General features: G+C 45.8%; 1 protein-coding gene across 1 annotated transcript in view; it reads right to left on the bottom strand.

Moving 5' to 3' along the window:
* Positions 1–2,132: 2,132 nt before the first annotated feature.
* The window catches only part of MICU3 (mitochondrial calcium uptake family member 3), a 67,736-nt gene continuing 63,868 nt past the window's right edge, over positions 2,133–6,000 (bottom strand). The window contains exon 16 of the mRNA XM_029076679.1: positions 2,133–4,266. The gene's annotated coding sequence lies outside the window, so the exon portion shown is untranslated. The remainder of the gene's footprint in view (positions 4,267–6,000) is intronic.

Below are 6,000 nucleotides of genomic sequence, written 5' to 3'. Positions count from 1 at the left end.
GGAAGCGCTCAATAAATACTATTGAATGAATGAATGATTATTAACTTCTCAGGGCCCGAATTCCCTCATCAGTCAAATGGGGATGAAGAGTGTGAGCCCCGCATGGATCAACCTCATCACCTTCTATCTCCCCCAGCGCTTCGAACAGTGCTTGGCACACAGTAAGCACTGAACACATACCAACATTAGCATTTTTAACTTCTTGGTGCCTCAGTTACCTTGTCAGTCAAATGGGGATGAAGACTGTGAGCCCCGCATGGATCAACCTCATCACCTTCTATCTCCTCCAGCGCTTCGAACAGTGCTTGGCACACAGTAAGCCCCTAACAAATACCAGCATTATCATTATTAACTTCTCAGGGCCCGAATTCCCTCATTTTCAAATGGGGATGAAGAGTGTGAGCCCCGCATGGATCAACCTCATTACCTTCTATCTACCCCAGTGCTTAGAACAGTGCTTGGCACATAGTAAGCGCTTAACAAATACCAACATTATTATTATTATTATTATTATTATTATTATTATTATAAAAGCCCAGCCACTGCACACTTACACAGATGGATGTTGTCCATCTTACATAGTCCCATTCTGTCAGCCCGTCATCGGGCAGGGATGGTCTCTGTTGCCAAATGGTCCAAGCGCTTAGTCCAGTGCTCTGCACAATAAATGCTCAATAAATACTATTGAATGAATGAAAGAATTCACGGTCTCAATCTCTGTCTCTCTTTCCCTGAATCTCAGCCATATACGGTGGAAACCAGCTCCTCCAGAAGCTCTGGGGCCAAACCCCTATGTTTCCCAGTTTAGTCCTGCAGCAGGCTAGGTAGAGAAAGGGCACAAGTCCACCCTCCTTAGCATTCATGTATAGATCAGTCAATCCATCCTATTTATTGAGCGCTATCTACAGAGCACCGTACTAAGCACTTGGGAGAGCACAATACAACACAATTAGCAGATACGTTCCCTGCCCATAGCGAGTTTACAGCCTAGAGGGGGAGACAGACATTAATATTAATAATTTATAATATATGATTTAAAGATACGCACCTAAGTGTTGTGGGGTTGGCGATGGGGTGAATAACAACTGTCCAAAGGATGAAGCTTGAGGTGCATAGATATATTCTTTATTTATTAATAAATTAGTAAATAATTTACCACTTGAGTGGTGAATATTTTTACGTTTGTCACCTTCCCCCTTAGAGTGTGAGCTCCTTATGAGTCCAGGATGTATCACTTCTTTGTTCTGTACTTCCCAACCTCTAGTGCAGTGCACCACCCCAATAATAATAATAATGATGATGATGGTATGTGTTACACTGTTAGGGAAGCAGCGTGGCTCACTGGAAAGAGCACGGGCTTTGGAGTCAGAGGTCATGGGTTCGAACCCCGGCTCTACCACTTGTCAGCTGTGTGACTTTGGGCAAGTCACTTAACTTCTCGGTGCCTCAGTAACCTCATCTGTAAAATGGGGATTAAGACTGTGAGCCCCACGTGGGACAACCTGATTCCCCTGTGTCTACCCCAGCGCTTAGAACAGTGCTCGGCACATAGTAAGCGCTTAACAAATACCAACATTATTATTATTATTACGCGGTGCGCTTAACAAATACCAACATTATTATTATTATTACGCGGTTACTATGTGCCAAGCACTAATGCTACTAGCACTGTGGCTGCTATACCTACTACACCAATTTAGAACTGGGGAGGCCCAGTCCACCCAGCCATTTGCTCTCTGAGCAAAGCTGAGCCAACCGGCAACTGCTCACGGGAACAGCCCTCCTCTCCTCTTCCATTTTACAGGGGGAGTGTCCCACTTATTGACAGCAAATCTCCACGTCAGTCTTTCCAAGAAGGTTTATAGGGAGGATCATCATTTTCAAGGGTATTAATTGAGCATTTACTGTGTTCAGAGCACTTTACGCAGCGCTTGGGAGAGTACAGATACAACAGGGCAGGTAGACACGTTCTCTGCCCACAGTGAGCTTAGAGTCTAGAGGGGGAGGGAGACGTTAATATAGATATATTATGGCTATAAGCATAGGTACTGTGAGGCTGAGGGTGGGGTGAATATCTAAAGTGCTAAAAAGGTACAGCTCTAAGTGCAAAAAGGACACAACATTCTTTTGACTCAAGTGCAAGTGCATTTAATAGGAGAAAACAAGAATGCAATGCAAGCTACATGTTTTTCTTACTAGTCCGTTTTCAGAGAAATAATAAAAAAATTGGTATCTTGAGAAATCAAAAATAGTTTGCCGGGAGAAATTCTGCAAAGTAATTTTATGCATAAATTTCATGCCAAAGTCTCCAGCAAGACTTCCTACAAAAACCCAGTGTGACGCATACTATTTTAGTGCAGTACCGTAGTAGTATATTAAGCGAGGAGGCTTTTGATGGTTGCAGCCGCATCTGATCTATCGGTCTGTGTCGGTCTGTGGTGTTTCTTCTCAGGAAGAGTTGAATCTGCTCTAAATACTCATCACACCCCCGGCACTGGGCTGACGGGGCTCTCTCTCCGACCAGGACCCAGGCTCCTTTCCCGAACTGCCGGAGCTCCAGCACGTGCACGACTCTTGGGGTGTCGGGACCTCCCCGGTGCTCCAGGGCAGGGGAGGGTGGGCAGGGCAGCCGTGGCCTCCCGCCCCCACTCCTGGTCCCGGGAGAGTGCTGGCGCTAGCTCGGCATCGTCGCCACAGCCCTACCTGCCAGGCCAGGGATGTGCTGGGCCCCACTGCCTCAGTCTCCCTGACCAGACGAGGCCCGGAGAGGACTGGGAGGAGGTGGCAGTGTGAGGCCGGCTGGGGAGACCAGTCACCCCGGACAGATGAGACCGGACCGGCTGCCCTCTCCCCCTTCTCTCCTCCCTTCCCCTCTGCCCCCTTCCCTTCCCTCCGGAACTCTGTACGTCCTCACGAGGGGAAGGGGACGGAGGAGGTGGGAGACGACGAGGGGGGAACTGGGCGGCTCATTTTTGATTCTTAATTGCTAGGCGGACGAATAATGAGATTTTTCTGCTAATTCCCATGGATAACAGCTACAGGTGTAGCTGGAAATCTAGAGCAACGACAACACGAGTTAAGTCTACTAAAAACTTTTAGATTGAGAAAAGTCAGCATACAATAACCTGGATCTAGATTCTTCTAGATTCTAGCTCGTAGGCAGGTAGGCAAGCAGGCTGGCAGGCAGCGGGCAGGAGGCATGTGAGCAGGCAGGTAGGCAGATGGACAGGCAGATGGACAGGCAGATGGACAGGCATCTTGCTGGATTAATTATTCCTCTGCTCTGTCCTTTCCCACGTCCACCCTAGGTCACAAAGAAACCTAGATCCACTCAAACTTTGCCTCATGAATTCCTGAACCTTTGCCATCATCTACTTCTAAAGTAGTGAACAAGGATGAAGTACCCACAGTTTTATATAGAAACGGTATTGTGTCAAAGAGACTCCTTCAACATTTTCTGATTAGAATGACACGCAGGCTGGGACATGTGTCATCTCATATCTGGGACAAAACATAACACCTTACATACTGCAGCTATTAGGAACTACAATAAATAAGAAAAATCCTTCACGTGAATGACAGGTGAGAAGCTTCCAGCACGTATCTCTTCCTAAACAACATCGTAGTCTCACAGTCACTGCTCCTTCTTTATTATCCACAAGTGGTCAAACATTGTGGCAACATAAGTACATTCATATAGTCTTTAAGTAAGTGCTATTACCTCTGCCTCAGGCAAAACTTCCAATGATATCTGTCTTCAGACATCAAGTTTGTATTGAAAAACAAATAAAGGCATTTTTTCCCCACTACAAACGGCATTTGACCACGAAGCCCAAATAATTTGAAAATGAGGCAAATTTCTAATAAATAAAAATAACAGATGCCTTATACACATTATTGAACATGATTAAAATAGATACCAAGAGGAAGTACGCCGCTCAAAGAACTCCGTACTCCAGAAGGAATGGGAAGAGTGGGTCGGCAGTCAGTTTACAACTCCAGGCCACGAGTTCAAGCTGAGGGACTAGAATGTTTCTGCAACGAGGTGAAGATACAGTTTTCTCTGTGTAATAGTCGCCTTTCATACATATATAGTTTGAGAGGAATTTTTAGTAGTCAGGAAAACATTTCTACTGCCATTTCAGTTATTCTGTTTGAACTCATCGTGTTCTTGGTTTGAAACTGCTCCCTAAGTTCTCTGAAGTGGTTGCTTGTTGGAAGGGTTACACACACCAAGAAACCCAGCAAGCCATGCTTTGGAAGTTCCTGTTGAGAAAACAAACATAGAATTGGCAATCTGTTTCAGGAATGTTCAGCTGCCACGGGTTCCGCCCAGTTTTGAAATAAAATGCAATAAAGAGCCCTCATTCTTCCATGAACCCGTAGGGCCCAACATTCATATCCCATCATGCAGTGGAACCCACGATTCCTCCACTTCCTTCTTCTCGAGGTACCACATTTTCATGGGGATTTGTGTACGGTGTTCCTAAGAACATAAACAGTATCAGATTGGGTCACACAAATGACGAGCCCAATTCAGCATTCTGCCTGGGACAACGGCATCACTGAATGCTGCCCTTTCTATCAATCATCGTTTCTTCCAGGGCAGGGCCCAAGTCTTCAACTTCTATTGTACGGTGCCGTGAATATCGTAGATCTCTAGCATAGTGCTCTGCTCAAATTGGTGCTCAATGTAAGCCTAAAGGACATACACACACCAACATAAATATGGAGCTTTCTGGAGCTTCCAGCCTAAACCTTGAAATTCTCCTGAAGATTAAGGATGGACCATCTAGCCTCCCTAATCTTTCCCCCTACATCCCTAACTTTCCTGTTGGTGACGTGGGATGACTTTATCCGAACCCTGAATTGACCCCACAATCGTGCTCAGTCACCATATAAAATCTAATCTTCCTCCAGCTTCAACTACCATTCTGGACCAAGCAAAGTCCAGCCTTGGCTCGAGGAAGACTTATTTTATCTGTCGGCAAAATAATATTCAGTCCATCAATCAATACTATTTATGGAGTGCTTCCTCGGGGTAGGACACTGTGCTAGCACTGGAGAAAGACAATAGAGTTAGTAGATACAATTCCTTTCATGACTGGCTGCAGGCCAGTTTAACCATCACTCTTGGGGCCAGGCCTCGTGCAGGGGAGTTGGGCAGGCCTGGTTGAGGCTCCCATTCCTCCCATCCCTCTAATTAGGGCAGCAGAACCGTGGGGTAAAGAGCCCTGAATTAAAATGCTAGCTCCACCGCTCCCTTTCTGACCACCTTCATTCATTCGATCATATTTATTGAGTGCTTACTGTGTGCAGAGCACTGCACTACGCATTTGGGACAGTACAGCAATAGACAGACACATTCCCTGCCCATAGAGAAACCACATGCAAGTATATTAGTTTATTTTTCTCTATTGCTTGCTCTGTTTAACGTCGTTATGGGGATGAATGACATCACACAGTTGCACACATACAAAGACAAACGCACACACATAATCAGCAAAGGTAACCTGCAACAGAAGGCTGCTTTTGAACATCTAGGATCGTTTTATGGTACTTAAGCACTTACTATGTGCCAGGCATTATACTAAGCACTGGGGTAGATACGAGCCAATCGGGTTGGACACAGACCATTTTCCACATGGGGTTCACAGTCTTAATCCCCATTTTACAGATGAGGTAACTGAGGCACAGAGCAGTTAAATGATTTGCCCAGGGTTACACAGCAGCCAAGTGTCAGAGCTGGGATTAGAACCCAGATCTTTCTGACTCCCAAGCCTGTGCTCTATCCAGTAGGCCACACAGCTCCTCCCCAGTTATGAAGATGATAAATGTTGAAAGCATGAAAAAAACCCTTCGGGTACAAGTCTTCACAAGGAGAATTTCCATATATTCCTCAGCACTGGCAAAGAAGAAAACACGTGTTCAGATGGCAGCAGAAGGCCTTCTGGTCGGACCCGAGGGAGACATTTCCATTAAGGGCGCTATGTCCTGGGA

The sequence above is a fragment of the Ornithorhynchus anatinus genome, chromosome 12 (genome assembly GCF_004115215.2).
Source record: "Ornithorhynchus anatinus isolate Pmale09 chromosome 12, mOrnAna1.pri.v4, whole genome shotgun sequence".
NCBI lineage: Eukaryota > Metazoa > Chordata > Mammalia > Monotremata > Ornithorhynchidae > Ornithorhynchus > Ornithorhynchus anatinus.
This window is presented reverse-complemented; position numbering and strand designations above follow the sequence as displayed.